Source organism: Lissotriton helveticus, chromosome 6 (genome assembly GCF_964261635.1).
Source record: "Lissotriton helveticus chromosome 6, aLisHel1.1, whole genome shotgun sequence".
Classification (NCBI taxonomy): Eukaryota; Metazoa; Chordata; class Amphibia; order Caudata; family Salamandridae; genus Lissotriton; species Lissotriton helveticus.
The window spans coordinates 119134894-119151003 of NC_136067.1; the positions used below are offsets into that span (position 1 = coordinate 119134894).

The 16110-nt window shown below is 46.5% G+C and overlaps 1 non-coding gene across 1 annotated transcript; it reads right to left on the reverse strand.

Annotated features, from left to right (window-relative positions):
* Positions 1-11748: 11748 nt before the first annotated feature.
* LOC144765402 (U8 small nucleolar RNA) lies at positions 11749-11881 on the reverse strand. The gene has a single exon (XR_013597393.1). It is a non-coding gene; the product is annotated as a U8 small nucleolar RNA (small nucleolar RNA).
* Between the last annotated feature and the right edge of the window lie 4229 nt (positions 11882-16110).

Here is a 16110-nt window from a genome sequence, read left to right on the forward strand (position 1 = left end):
TGTGCGATGTTTGTGTGATTTTCTTTTGAAATAAATTCTACGGCCAGTAAGTTCAATGAGTTTAAATGTATTAAAGCTGGGATTTCTGCTGTCAAATTTTAAAATGTTACCTCTGTTTAGTATATCATGCCACCCTTTCGATTCGTAATCTGGTATTAAGACTATTTGTTGCTTCATTAGTTCTTGCTCTTGCTGTATTACCGAGGTAGACTCTTCATGCTTATCTTCAGCTATAATTAGCTTCTTTTAATTTTTTATTTGAACCCTAAGATTTTTGCGTTGAGCCATGCTGCTCTTTCCAGTGTTATGAGCTGGGATTTCTAATAATGATTAATTTACCTGATTAGCCTCCTTCTTGTTTTACTTGTTGTTTCCTGCCCAGAGTATCCTTGTTCACTCTCTCGTCTGCTTATCCATGAAGATTTCAATTGTATGCCTTCTTTTATGCTTGCTCCGTCTTCGACTTGGACTTGGGATCTGAGATTTTCCATTGGCAGTCCTACCCTTTTGCTATAATGAAGTATGTGAGACTGAGGGGTATATTATCAAGGGGTTTTATCTCTGCTTTTTTGGCTTTAAAAGCCAAGAAAGCGGAGATAAAATTATCTCCCTATTACCAAGCTGTCGCTAACACCAGTTAGCGACAGCTAATAGGAGATAGCGACCATCATGGGCCCCACTTTGCATGTCAGTGATATTTATCACTAATGATATGCAAAGTGGGCGTGCCAAGATGTTAGCGACTGGAAACAGTCGCTAACATCGCTATCTCCTATTACCAACTTTTGGAGATATTCGCGCTAAAGGCGAATATCTCCAAAAGCTAACACCTGCCCTGAGCAGTTCTTAGCCATGTTATCCAATGGGAGGTGGATAACATGGCTAAGAGCATTTGCTCGATAATGCATGAATATCGCGGACTTTTCAGCGATATTCATGCATTGCGGGCGTTTTTTATCGCATTTGCGATAAACCTTGCTAATAGCAAGGTTTATCTGCGATAAAAATCGCCGATGTGCGGCGATAATTTTTGTCTCTAAACAAGTTAGAGACAAAAATTATCGCTAGTTGTTGATAATATACCCCTGAGACTTTTGCCTCTCATTTTTCTCATTTATTATATTAGGCTCTCAGGGGCATATTATCAAGGGGGTTTATCTCTGCTTTTTTGGCTTTCAAAGTCAAGAAAGCGGAGATAAAATTATCTCCTTATTACCTAGCTGTCGCTAACACCAGTTAGCGACAGCTAGTAGGAGATAGCGACCATCTTGGGCCCCACTTTGCATGTCAGTGATATTTATCACTAATGACATGCAAAGTGGGCGTGCCAAGATGTTAGCGACTGGAAACAGTCGCTAACATCGCTATCTCCTATTACCAACTTTTGGAGATATTCGCGCTAAGCGCGAATATCTCCAAAAGCTAACACCTGCCCTGACAGTTCTTAGCCATGTTATCCAATGGGAGGTGGATAACATGGCTAAGAGCATTAGCTCGGTAATGCATGAATATCGCTGACTTTTCAGCGATATTCATGCATTGCGGCCGTTTTTTATCGCATTTTCGATAAACCTTGGTAATACCAAGGTTTATCTGCGATAAAAATCGCCGCAGCTCAGCGGTACATTTTTGTCTCTAACCAAGCAATAGCGATAATTATCGCTATTGCTTGGTAATATGCCCCTCAGTTTCCTAGCTCATTGACGTCTGTAGTGCCTTGGACATTTGTTGGCCTTCCTTGACTTGTTGTTTCCTTATGATCTGAGCCCTTTGAAACTAGGGCGTTGGAGCCTTGTGTCTTCCTCGCTGTTTTCTGGCTGATCGTTGCTCTTCCAGTCATTTCCATAATGCTGAGTGCCTTGTATTTGTATGTTGGGTGGCTGGGACCTGCTTGCATCATTTGACTGGGCCGGCCGCTTATTACCCATTCTATACTTGACTATTGTCTGTCTTTCCTCAGGGACATATGGCTTTGCTCCTTTTCTATTTTTTGTGTCCTGCATTCCCACTGGTTGCTGTGATGGTGTCCGCTCCCCTTAGTTTGGTCCGATTTGCTTCTGCTAGGCTATCGTAATTCACCTCCTCGTCCTTTTGATAGCCGTTCAAGGTATCGGCCGTGCTGGCTGTAGAACTAGTCGAGTCCATCACTGCCTTATTCACCCTGGTTTAACTAAATATAGGGAATACCTTGGTGGCTTGCTGTTTTGTTAGTAATGCCAATGTATTTATTTATTTTCTATCACGCTTTTTTTGTCTTCGGGTCTGCATCAATGCTTTTGTTCCCTCCAGGTTTGTTAGGCTTGAATCTTCTTGCATTGGCTCTTGGTTTATGACCTTTAGGTGTACTGGGCTTAATTGATCTTGCATTTCTTGTGGTTTAGATGCTGTTTTTGAGTTGCTTATTCATTTCTAAAGGTTGTGGTCAATAAGTTCCAATACCAATGCACCTTGGGCCTTCAGTTAATAGGCCCAGAGATGGGCATTGGACATCTGTGGAGGCCATTGTCATGTTTCCTGCTGGATTTTGATACTTTTTACAAATAAAAAAAACGACAAGGAAAATTGTTCTTTATTCATAGATCTATATGGTCATGACAAATTTAAACCCTACAATTCCTTTACGCAGGGAAGATACCACTGGGGTCTCAGTAAATTACACTTGGCATGCTTTCCACACTTGGCCTCATGGGGGCTTTGTTAGTAAACTGGGTGTTCTGGGCTCGGACTCTTCCAACTCTGGGAAGAGCAGTGTACTCAGGATACTGCAAGTGATGCAGGTTGATGAAGACTTCCAAGTGGTGAAGGCGGGCCCAGGTGCATTGGTGGCAAAGTACATTAAGCCAGCTTTTTAGCTGCTTCCTGTACATCTGGACGATTTCCAGCTCTTGAGTATGCATTTTGAGGGGCAGTGGAACACGGACAAGGCATTGCCAATTGAATGCTCAATACTGTGTGCGTTGTTTGAATGTTTCAGTTGTTCTGCATGACATACGGGCGATCAGCTGGTGAGGATTGAGGATTTCTTTTTCATGGTTATACCCGGCTCGTTGGACTGCCAGCAGCTACGGGTAAGATTTCCAGAGCTCTGGGTGACCCGGGAGTTCCTTTGGCATCAGAAACAAACGTGTGCCCCGGAACGGTATTGACTTTTTTGGGCATTGAAATAGATTCCCAAAGGATGGAGGCGAGAATGCCCCAGGAAAAAAAGGAGACAATGTTAGCGCTGCTGAATTGCATTCTGGCGAGGGACAAGTTGAAAGTAAGGAAGATTTAAGTATTGCTGGGTCACCTCAATTTTTCTTGTAGTGTAGTCAGTGCAGCTAGAACGTTTTGCAGGAGACTGGGTATAGCGCTCTCAGGTGTCTCGCTGCCTCATCATCAGAACGACTGTGTGCTGGGGTCCAGGAAGATCTTTGGATGTGGTGTTTTTTCTTGAGGTACTTCAACTGGATTCCTTGGCATGACAGGAAGACATGGACTGAGATGTGCAGATATTCTTAGATACAGCGGGTGATTTGGGTTTTGGTTTATATTGGCAGAGTAGGTGGTGTGCAGAGCCATGGCCAGAACAGTGCAAAGGTAGGAGCAATGCATTTTTGGAATTGTTCCCTTTGATGGTGGCGGTCACCTTGTGGGGAGCAGAGTTGGTGCACAGGAGGGTGCTGTTCAGGTTGACAATATGGCAGTGGTGCAGGTTGTGAACAGACAGTCGGCCAGAGACACACAGGTTTTTAAGTTGCTGCAGGTTTTTGTTTTGGGTTGCTTGCATCATGACATTTCTTTAAGGGCACAACATGTGGCAGGAGTGGACAATTGCATTGCTGATGCTTTGTCTCATTCATAGTGTGGGAGATTCTGTGGGTTAGTGTTTGTCCAACTGGGGACCCTTGCTTCTAGTCAGGGTAGGGGAGATTCACACTCTAGATAACCCCTGCCACCCCTATGGTAGCTTGGCACGAGCAGACAGGCTTATCTCAAAGGCAATGTGTAAAGTATTTGTTGCCAACGCTCACAGTAGCACAGTGATTACACCACAAATGAAACCCACACCGGTTTAGAAAGATAAAGTGTAATTGTCTAAACTATACAAGACCAAAATGACAAAAATCCAACATACAAGTATTAAGAAAAATTACTTTCAAAAGGTTTTAGCAACTGAGGGCCAGATGTAGGTAAAATTATTTTACCACCTCTTAAATACCGAATCATACCGATTCGGTATTTAAGAAGTGGTAAAATATAAGTACCGAGATGTAGGTAAATACAGATGTGCATTTACCGAATCGGTAAAATTCGGTATTTACCGATTCGGTAAATAACGACCGGTAAATGCCCATTCATTCCTATGGGCTTTGAAGCCCATAGGAATGATTGGGCATTTACCGGTCGGTATTTACCGAATCGGTAAATACCGAATTTCACAAGGGTGCAGGGGGTGTCACTTTGACACCCTCTAGCACCCCCAAAACGGGTTCAGGTGCCATGTGGCAGGCATACCTGCCCTAAGGGCAGGTCTGCCTGTCATATGGCACAGGTGTGCATGCACACATGTGCATGCACACCTGAATCGGTATTTTACCATCAACTTGTATTTGATGGTAAAATACCGATTTTGTAGGGCTTGTGGGACTCAGAAGAGTCCCACCTACATCTCGATTTTACCGATTCTGTAAAAATACCGGTCGGTAAATTTACCGACCGGTATATTTACAGATTCGGTAAAATTACCGAAAATGGCCTGTTTTCAGGCACCTACATCTCAAAATCCAATTACCGGTCGGTAACGGCCGAATTCGGCCGTTACCGACCGGTAATTGGCCACCTACATCTGGCCCTGAGTCCATAGAAAACTATGGATGCGTGATTTCTTGCAAAGTATCTGTCGTTGCGACAAAATTCACCAAGCCAAACAGCCGAAGTGATGGGAAGCATTGAAAAACAAAGAGATGCGTCGAATCCTGAGACCTTCGTGGATGCAATGCGACAGTTTCGCTGGACACAGGGCAGCCGTGCGTTGGGTCCGGTCTGTAGGGGGAAGGGATGCGTCGATTCTGAGATGACTCCGATTTGCGGGTGATGCGTTGGGGAAAACTTGCCGTACTGGGACAATGCGTGGAAATCCAGGATGTGTCGGCGAACAATGCGGCGGCGGTGAGCGTTTCTGCATCAATTTCTTCAAATGCGATCCCTCGATGCGTCGATTCTTGCAGCGGCGAAAGGCACTGCATCTGTTTCAGCAGTGGCGCTGCAGTGCAGGGAGATTCTTCTCACACCATGGCGTTGCGTCGGAAAAACTGTTGCAAGAAGAACAATGCGTTGATTTTCTTGTTGCGTTGCTTTCCAGCTCCCAGTGGCAGAAGCAACCTCCAGAGGCCACACACAGCCCCAGGCACTCCCGGTAGGTCAGAACTCCCAGCAAGGCAGTTCAGGGGAGCTGGGTGTGAAGTCTTTGTGTTCCTGAGACTTCAAAACAGGAGGCAAGCTCTACTCAAGTCCTTGGAGACTTTCCTCAAGCTGAGGACACAGCAAAGTCCTTCTCCTTTCCTTGGCAGAAGCAGCAACTGCAGGCCAACCCCAGACACACAGCAAGGGCAGTACTTCTCCTCAGTTTCTCCAGATCTTCTCCTTGGCAAAGGTTCCTCTTGATTCCAGAAGTAGTCTAAAGTTCAGGGGTTTTAGGTCTAATACTTATACCCCATAATGCCTTTGTTCTCTTTGTGCAAAGGTCTCTGAGCCCAGTCCAAACCAGTTATGTCCTCTCTTGTGCAGCTGCCCAGCAGGAGTTGGAAACAGTATTTTGTAAGGCAGACAGGCGTAAGGGAAATCTCTTCCCACCACTCTACATGCAGACCGGGCCATTCAGGTGCTAGTGAGAACTCCTCCCCCTATTCTGAATGCAGCCCAGGTCTATTCATCCCAGCCCTGACTCATTCAGGAAAGGCAGGACACACATCAACCCCCGGTGGCTGTCTGAGAGAATGCACCACCCAAGCCCCCGTCACTCCAAAACCTGACAATCAATACACAAACAGGCAGAGGCACACAGGATGGTTAAACAAGAAAATGCCTGCCTTCTAAAAGTAGCGTTTTCAAATGCACAATTTAAAAAACATATTTACTAAAGTATTTGTTATTAAATTCTGAGTTCAGCGAGCCTAAACTTTATTTCTCTATCTTGTTCCAATGGGAAGTTACATTTATAAGATGTTATGAATAAACTCCCATTTTGTCCTATGGGGCAAGATAGACTTTCAATAGTGAAAAACAAAATTGGCGGTTTTTCACTATCAGGACATGCCACACACACCAGGTCATGTCCTACCTTTCACATACACTGGACCCTGTCCAGAGAGGTATCTTGGGCTTACCTTAGGAGTGACTAATATGTAAGAAAAGGGAAGGTTAGGACAACTGCGCACAGACACTGCAGTGGCAGGTCTGAGTTACCTTTTCAGAGCTACTCATGTGGGTAGCACAATCAGTGCTGCAGGCCCACTAGTAGTATTTGATTTACCAGCCCTGGCACACTTAGTGCACTTTACTTGGGACTGAACAGTAAGTCAAATATGCCAATCATGTTCACAATTTACACAGAGAGCATATGCACTTTAGCATTAGTTAGCAGTGGTAAAGTTCCCAGAGTCCTAAAATCAATAATAACATGCTAGGGAAAAAAAAGGGGAAGAAGCAAAAAGTTTGGGGATAACCCTGCAAAAAGGGCCAACTCCAACAGCTAGCTAAGGATGCGACAGGTACCAGCAGTTGTGGTTCGATAGGAATTGCAGGATTGTACAATTGGTGGTAGGGTCCCTCACGGAGTCGACAATAAGAGATTACGGTCAGGCGTTGGGCTGAACTTTTGGCATTGGGGCGGAGCACAGAGCAGAGGTTTGGTTGCAGGTTGAACATGTGATACAGTTTATACTTTTTTATTTAAATAGTGTTTATTAATTTTCGTTATAGCTTACGCAGCTCCATGGGCAATGGGAGTCGTACATATTATTTTACGACAATATACTGCAAAAAATAGCTGCTGCATTTGAAACAATCTACAGACTAATATTGATGCCACTACGGGTTTCTGTAGTTTCATAGAAAACCATTAACATAACATTTAACGTTTTAGCATCTGTCATGCACCATTAAGAGCGCCTTGATGAGCAATATAGCTGTACGTAGCATTACCTACCCAGTGGTGTAAACATCTGTTAATAAATGGGGAGGTCCAAGTTACCCATGTCTGTGTTGGGGGGTTTGGGGGCTGAGTGTTGGTCTGACTTTGGGGATTGATCGGCGAAGCTAGGCTGTGGGTTCATTACATGACGGCTGACAGATGGCTAGAGGGGAGGTGGGATGGGAGTAATCAGGCCCCAGAGGGGGATATGCTATCACTGAGAGTTGGGTTGATCTTGGGTGAGTCCTGGGTTGGGGAGGTACAGTTCAGTTTTTATTCTATAAAAGTTTAATATTTGTGGCAGCCAGGGGGGTTGGTAGCAGTGGGGAGATTTTGAATGTTGCCATGTATCAGCTTGTGTTCGGCCACTAGTGCCCTGCGAAGGTCGACAAACAACGTTTGTTTATGGGGTGCTGAATTCGACTTCCAGCTCATGGCCAGTCTGCATTTGGCTAGGCCTAGTGCTGTTGATGGTTTTACGTTGGGTGTTGCACTTGGTTATGCCCAGTAGAAAGCGAGGACCCTGTGCAGTGATCGTCATGTCCGTGGCCGCGGAAAGTGTGGTGGCCACCTTGTTCGGGTATGCTGTTAACTGGGGGCATGCCCATACCAGATGTATAAATGTGGCATTGGAATTGTGACATCGGGGCATATATCAGATGAGTTTGTGTACATACGTGCTAACCTGTGTGGAGTGATGTTCATGTGGTGGGGGTAGTTAAATCAAGTATACTTCATTCTGTCGTTAGTGTATAGTATACACTAACGACAGAATGAAGTATACTTGATTTAACTACCCCCACCACATGAACATCACTCCACACAGGTTAGCATGTGGTGGGGGTAGTTAAATCAAGTATACTTCATTCTGTCGTTAGTGTATACTATACATCACTCCACACAGGTTAGCATGTGGTGGGGGTAGTTAAATCAAGTATACTTCATTCTGTCGTTAGTGTATACTATACACTAATGACAGAATGAAGTATACTTGATTTAACTACCCCCACCACCACTGGCCATGAGCTGGAAGTCACTGTATAGTGTCTTCGGGAACCCTATGCACTGTGGGAACTGTGTATCAGTTAGTGTGGTTGTTAATGCTGCGTCCCAGTATTCTTTAAGTGATGCTAGGATGGCACTGCATCTGCTCTCGTCGAATTGTACAGTATGGTTATTGCTTTCTTGTCCATGCCATGCATTAATGTTTGTAATAAACTGGATATTTTAGGATCGTTATGCGTGTTGCCCCACGTCCTAAATATTTGATGAATGAGTCACACATCAAGTAAGAAGGAGTTGGGGGATTAGCCGTTGTTATCCATCAGTGTATAAAGTCGCAGAGATTCAAATCAACAAATAAGCCCCCCCAGGGGATTAGACCAGCTGCAAGCCAGTCTGCCATTTCTGGACGTATAACTCTAGTATGTGGGCCGGGGAGTACCCCGAGAGGTAGGTCTGGAGCATAGGGTGGAGGTGAGTGCCTTTGTAGTACATAGCTGGATCAGCAGCTGCGAGCTATAGGTATTAAATCAATCAATCAATAAGGGGTTGGTATAGCGCAACTACTCACCCACGAGGGTGTCAAGGCACGAGTGGGCAGCTCCGTTGAGTGCTGTGGTCATCCGAAGAGCCAGGTCTTGAGGTCCTTTCTGAACTGGGGCAGTGGGGGGGGTTTGCCTGAGGTGGAGGAGGAGGTCGTTCCAGGCCTTGGCTGCGAGGTAGGAGAAGGACTTTCCTCCCATTCTGGTCTTGTAGATGTGTGGGATGGTGGCCAGAGAGAGGACAGCTGATCAGAGGTGTCTCCTGGGTGCGTCAAAGGAGAAGTGGTTGTTTAGGTATGCTGGTCTGATGTTATTGAGGGCCTTGTCAGCATGAGTGAGGATGTGTAGGACCAGTCTGCCTGCGGCGTTCTGGATGGTCTAGACCTTGCAAAGTAGTTTCTTGTTGATTCCGGCGTAGAGAGCTTTGCAGTAGTCCAGTCTGCTACTGATGAGGGCGTGCGTGACAGTTTTTCTGCATTCGGGTGGGATCCAACTGAACATTTTTTTGAGTCATCGGAGGGTGTTGAAGCAGGTTGATGATATGCCGTTGATCTGGCGGTTCATCGCGAGCGATGAGTCTAGTATGATGATAAGGTTGGTCCTTTGGGGTGGGGGGGATTCGGAGGGCGGAGGCCACCAGGTGTTGTCCTATGCCGATGGGATGGAGCCAAGGATGAGGACTTCTGTTTTCTTGGAGTTGAATTTCAGGCAGCTCTTCTTCATCCAGGTGGCGATGGCTTTCATCCCTTCTTGGAAGTTGTGCCTAGTGGTGTTAGGTTCTTTGGTAAAGGAGAGGATGAGGGTGTCATTGGTGTAGTAGTATATTTTCCAGCTTCTTCGGGATCACTGACTTGGAATCGGTCAGCCACTTCAGCAGCGTGGGCTGTAGTAGGCCGAGCGCCAGCAATCCTGTTCGGTGATAATGGGGCCTGCCAACCACCGCATTGGCCATTGCAGATGTGCGGCTGCATAGTAGTGCTCGTAATTGGGTGTGCCCAGACCACCCTCTGTGATTGGGGCATAGAGCTTTGTAAGGGCGACTCTGACTCTGGTCTTGCCCCAGATTAGGGATGTTAGGAGTGATTTCAGGACTACAAACAATTTACTTGGCAGCTGTAAGGGGAGGGCCTTGAAGAAATACAACAGTCTGGGAAGCAGTAACATTTTAGATATGGCTATACGTCCCATTTTCAATGCAATAGGTCTCGCATTTGTGAGCGTTTGAGCTATTGGCACTGACTCAGTGTACGTGCGCTTTATAAGTTCTTTTTTAAATTTAAATTAAAATTAAATGACAATGCCATTTAAGTGTTTTTAAAAGCAACACATATATAACAGACATTGGGCCATATTATCAAGGAAGCTGCGTAGTTTATCGCCGCTTTACCGGCAGGGAACTGCCGATAAAGCGGCGATAATGGGCTTGATAATATGCGATTCGAATTTCAATCGAAGCCCAGGTTAGATGTTCACACATCTAACCTGGGCTTCGATTGAAATTCGAATTGCATATTATCAAGCCCATTATCGCCGCTTTATCAGCAGTTTCCTGCCGGTAAAGCGGCGATAAACTAACGCGGCTTCCTTGATAATATGGCCCATTGTTCTTTTTAATACCTTTAGCTCAAACTCTTGCAAATGCAAGACCACTTTACTGGTGTCCGCGACCTTTCCTGTTGACGCTGCTCCCGTATTCAGGTTACAGTGAGCAGCGTCTATAGAAAGGGGAGCGGCCAAAATTAAAGTGAAAGCGCATATGGGACGCTTTCACCCAAAGTGTAAAAAAAAAATTATTTAGAAAGGTTCTCTATCGGGGGCGCAAAAGTGAAAGCGGCCCACGCTGTTAATTGAATAAATAAGCACGGCCGCTAATGTAAAAGCGGCCCGAGCTGTAAAATAAATAAGTAAGCGCGGCTGCTAATGTGAAAGCAGCCGGCGCTGTTAATTAATTAAATAAATAAATAAGCGCAACCCCTGATTTGAAAGGGGGCCGCGCCATAAATGAAATAATTAAATAAACGCGGCCGCTATAAAGCGCTCCATGCTGTACTTTAAATAAATACGTAACTAAAAGCATGTGCCGTGCTGCGATATTGCTGGTGCAATAGGGCAAGATCATTAAAGAAAATAGTGCTCAGCGACTTATAAAGCAGACTGGTTAACGACACAAGTAAAATGGCCAGTCGTTATGGGAGGTTACAAGTGCAGACATGGTGATACCAAGGAGGGACTATTAACCCTATTTACAAATGAAAAGCAATGATTTTGCAAGGACAGTAACAGGAGCCAATTGAAAAGATGGGTGTGAAATGGGTCGAGCTTCTATTCCTAACCTCACTACAGCATGCCTCGCAGAGCAGCGCATTCGATGCCCAGGCTCGACCTAAAAAGGACTGTGAAAACAGTACCTTGACTATGGAGAAATTGTACAGGGATAACAAATTGCTTTTATTTAGAGATATTCTTGTCACTTGTCAGAGACACACAGCTTGGAAATGTTTTTGCGATGAGATTTTCACCTGACGTCTTACTTTTTTTTAACTGTAAAGAACTGGTTCAATAATGTACACACTGATCTATTAACATGTCCACTTTTCTATTATTGACTTTTATTTTCTGATCGTCAGTGATAATCAGATAAGGATCCTATGGAGGTTGTTATTCACCTTAGGACTTGAGAGATGAATTTCCTCCCGAGGAGTAACAGGTAAGGCTCATCCTTAATGACATGTCTATATTCATACATCCAGCACACTCCAAACCAAAAAACTTAAATAAAAGACATTTACATTTACAGCGCCAATAGCTCTAACTCTAAAAAATGCAAGATCTATTGCAGTGCAGTGTCAAATAGCGCAAACCCAACCCCAAAGTATTGGAGCGCTTCTAATATGCGGGGATTACACTAAGAAAGGTCACCTTCGCTTTTGAGGAACGGAGTAATTAATTTGATCAACGTCGATAGACGTCGCATCAAAACCAAAGTTTTATGATACTATCATTAACTCTTTATATCGATCGCCAGTGTGAATCAGACAGGAAAACTAAGGCGGTTGTTAAGCACCGAAGCTTCCGAGAGAATAATCATGATTTCATCTCTCCCCTGTCATCATGTTCTGTTTCTCCCGGAGGAGGAACAGGTAAGGATCAACCTCATTGACGATACATAATGTTGGTAAGCTTAAACACCTTAAAGTAAAGCAATCTTAAGAAACCTAGTGCGAGCAATTGATGTGAACGGCAATTTCCATTGTTAATCTGCAATCTAAAAAAGCATGGTAATTTAGTTCTATCGTTATCAGTAACCATGGAAGAAGTTTTGCAAAACGGCTTATCTCGGGGTTCCCAAAAGTCTGTGCGAGTCAATTTACATACAAGTGCATCTCAAGTAGAGGCAGAGGATTGGGTGGAAGCGGTTTGCAAATGGCAGCTCTTGGTCTAACAGCGGAGCCATCTTAGAATTCCGAGAGCAACATTCACCACAGCAGCAAAGGTCATCATGTTTGGAATTGGTAATTTTAGTAATGCTTAGTTGGGCAGTAAAAGCGGTATCATGAAGTTACAATTTTGACAAATTTAAGTTTTTTTCTCCGATTGTGTGTTCGTTTCACAGTTCCACTTCTACCCGTTTTAACATTGTTATAATATAAACAAATCCGAAGAAGATAAGTAATAGAACAACATTAATAGTTTGGGCAATGCTGCTTCCGACAATTACTTTCAATGTAACTTGTTTGAGATGCAGCGAGACGCAAGTGAGATTTTGATGTGTGACGTCTCTTAAAGCCTACGGGGCAGATTTATGAGGCTCTTGCGCCTCCTTGCGCCGCAATTGCGTCACGTAATGTGACGCAACGGCGGCGCAAACAATGCGCCCTATTTACAACGTGACGCATCTAGGAGATGCGTCACGTTGGAAACCCCTGCGCCATAAGGAGGCGTTCCTGCGCAGGGGGGGCGTTCCTGCGCAGGAACGCCTCCTAAAAGTGGCTGAGTGAAATCTATGAGATTTCACTCAGTCACTTTCTACGTCAATTCCCTACGCCTGCTTGAAGCAGGCGTAAGGGTGACGCAGCATGCATAGTATAGGTGGCTCCTGTGCATTGCAGGAGTCATGTCGCACTTGCGACATGACTCCTGCAATGCGCCGCACGTACGCCGAGAGATGCGTCACGCATCCTCACTGCCTTGCACCATGGTGCGCCGCATCATAAATGCGGCGCACCATGGGTGGCGTAGCAGTGGCGCACTGTGGCGCATGTTATCTGGCGCATCCTTGGGGATGCGCCAGTTAACATAAATCTTCCCCTACCATCTGAAAAACGCGTGCGCAGTGAAACCGAGGGGCCTTATTTATGAAGGCCTTGCGCCGCCGGTGCGCCACTTTTAAAATGGGAAAAAGTGACGCACCGCTGGCGCAAGGCCTTCATAAATAAGGCCCCTCGTGTTTTTCAGTGTCACTGCTTACTCGAATGTTCAAGTCTTTCGAACATACATTTTCAAAAAGACATGCTCAAGAACAGTAGTTAGACACAGACTGTAAATCTCCTTCTCAAATATTTTTGGGTATTTCTGTTTTTCATTCCACTTTTTGGAAGAAATATGGAAACACAGCCAGTAGTAGCCTGGAACCCATACATTGGGATTCAGGGTGGCAACAAAAAAGTCACGAGAGACGGAGTCATGAAAAGTATTCTAACAGTTTAAATTATATGGGGGCATATTACCAACAAATAGCGATATTTATCGCTAAGTAGGGTTAGCGGCAATATTTTTATCGCCGCGCTTCACCGGTTGTTATCGCTGAGATAACTTGCTATTAGCAAGGTTTATCTCAAAAGCGATAAAAATCAGGCGAAATGCGTAAATATCGCTGAGAATACCGCGATATTCACGCATTAGCGACAAAATGCTCTTAGCCATGTTATCCACCTCCCATTGGATAACATGGCTAAGAACTGGTCTGAGCAGGCGTTAGTTTTTGGCTATAGCGGGAATATTTCCATCGCTACGCCTGCCTTGCTAATAGGCGATAGCGACGTTAGCGACTGCTTGCAGTCGCTAACAGGTTGGGTACGCCCACTTTGCATGTCATTAGCGATAAATATTGTTGACATGCAAAGCGGGCCCCAAACCGCTCGCTATCGCCTAAAAGCTGTCGCTAACATCACTTAGCGACAGCTTGCTAATAGAGCGATAGAATTATTGCCGCTTAGCGGCCGAAACCGACCGCTAAACCGGCGATAATTGCCTATCGCCACCCTTGGTAATATGCCCCATGGTATTTATATAGCGCCTACTACCCCTGACGAGGCGCTGAGTCACACTATTTATTTTTGCAAAAAAACTCTGCCACTAAGAATATAGGGACATATTACCATGGGCCCTTATCGCCGCTTTAGCTGGACTTTTTCCCGCTAAAGCGGCAATAATTTTCTCGCCCAACTACCAAGCTGTCGCTAACACCAGTTAGCGACAGCTTGTAGGCGATAGCGAGCATCTTGGGGCCCGCTTTGTATGTCTGCGATATTTATCGCTAATGACATGCAAAGTGGGCGTGCCAAAATGTTAGCGACTGAAAACAGTCGCTAACATCGCTATCGCCTATGATCAACACAGGCGTAGTTTTGGAAATATTCGCGCTAAGCGCGAATATCTCCAAAAGCTAACGCCTGCCCTGACCAGTTCTTAGCCATGTTATCCAATGGGAGGTGGATAACATGGCTAAGAGCATTGTCACGCTAATGCATCCATTTCTAATGATAATGGCATTACTCCTAGTCCTACTCCCTCGCCTTCCTTCAGCACAATTGAGGCCCCGCCTCCCATCCAGACCCACCCCCAGCATAAAAACTCTGCCCGCCCCCACCTCCACCTGTACACAAACAAGCCGAGCTAGCACTCAGTTGAACCGCACCGGGAGGGAGGGAGGGTCCTTGAAGGAAGGCGAGGGAGTAGGACTAGGAGTAATGCCATTATCGTTAGAAATGGATGCATTACCTCCCGTCCCTCCCTCGCCTTCCTTCAGCACAATTGAGGACATAGCAAGCAGAAGAAAACAGAGACGGACAACTGAGTGACAAAGAACACAAAACAGTGCCCCAAACACAGCAGATCAACATCCCTGGCCTTGCAAAGAGGACAAGACTCTGAAGACCGAACCCACACCAGAGGAAAAGCCACCAAGACTGTGGACCGAAACCAACAACCTCACGGAGCGGGGGAAGGCAAACACCTGAGCCGGACCAAAGCGAACAAACAGAGTCCTCCACCCGGAAGGACACCACAACCAGCAGGCACCACAGCAAAAGAGGCCGGACAGCCAAACTGAGCAAACGAGACTCCACAGCCAAGGAAGGAGCAGGACAGAACACAGGCAAAACCACCCCATGACAGAGCGAAAACGTTGAGCCACTGGAGGGACAAGGGACGGAAACGGACCAAAAACCAGCAGAACCATACAGAACAGACAGAAGGGAACGCACAAGACAGGGCCCACAACACCCCCAAGTGCCCCGCAGGGGCGACAGCAACCAAAAAACAAGGCCCAAAAGCCGAGAGCCGCAACCCAAGACCCCAAGGAGCCCAAAGGGTGGACCGGATAGGACATCCAACACCAGCAGCAAAGACCCCGAAGGGAAGGACCCGACAGGGCGGTGAATCAAACACACCAGACCCGGAAAAGAAAACCAGGCAACAGACCCCAGGCAACACGCAAGGAAGCCAGGAGTACCAAGAAGCAGGAAAGCCGCCCCCTGCACCCGCAGAGGAGCCACCGACAATCCCAGAAGAGCCCCAGAAGGAGCGAACTGCTACACCAAAAGGAGGCCAGCACCATGGGAACAACACCCAGAGCAGAACCCCAGGCCAAAAAGGCCAGCAAACACCAAGCATAGGACAGCCGAGAGGAGGACCGACGGGAAGCCCGCAAGCCACCGCCAGCCGGCCGAGAACCCCCAACCCAGCCACGGCCAGCCGCACAACCGGCAGGCAGCAGGGGCAAGCCCCGCACAGAACCCAGGGGAAGGGCACGGAACATCAAAGGGTATGGAACCCCCAGAAGGAACCCTCACCGAGCGCAACACAACCCGGACAGGAGGGGGAAACAAGGAGCCCAAGGCCAACAGGGAGCAACCAACAACCCCCGAGAACAGACCCACAGGGCCCGCACCAGAAATGCCCAGAGCAGCAGAAAAGCAGCGAGGGGGAAAGGAGGAGGCACACAGATAAACCCAGAGGCCTGGGAGAGGGCCAGCCACCGACCACCCCAAGACCCGGGCCCCCGGCCCAGAGACCAGAACTGGGCCACCCAGGCCAACCCCGGCGCTGCAACAGGACCACCACAAGGAGGCCCCAACGACCCACCAACAGGCCGGACACCGGGAAGGAGTG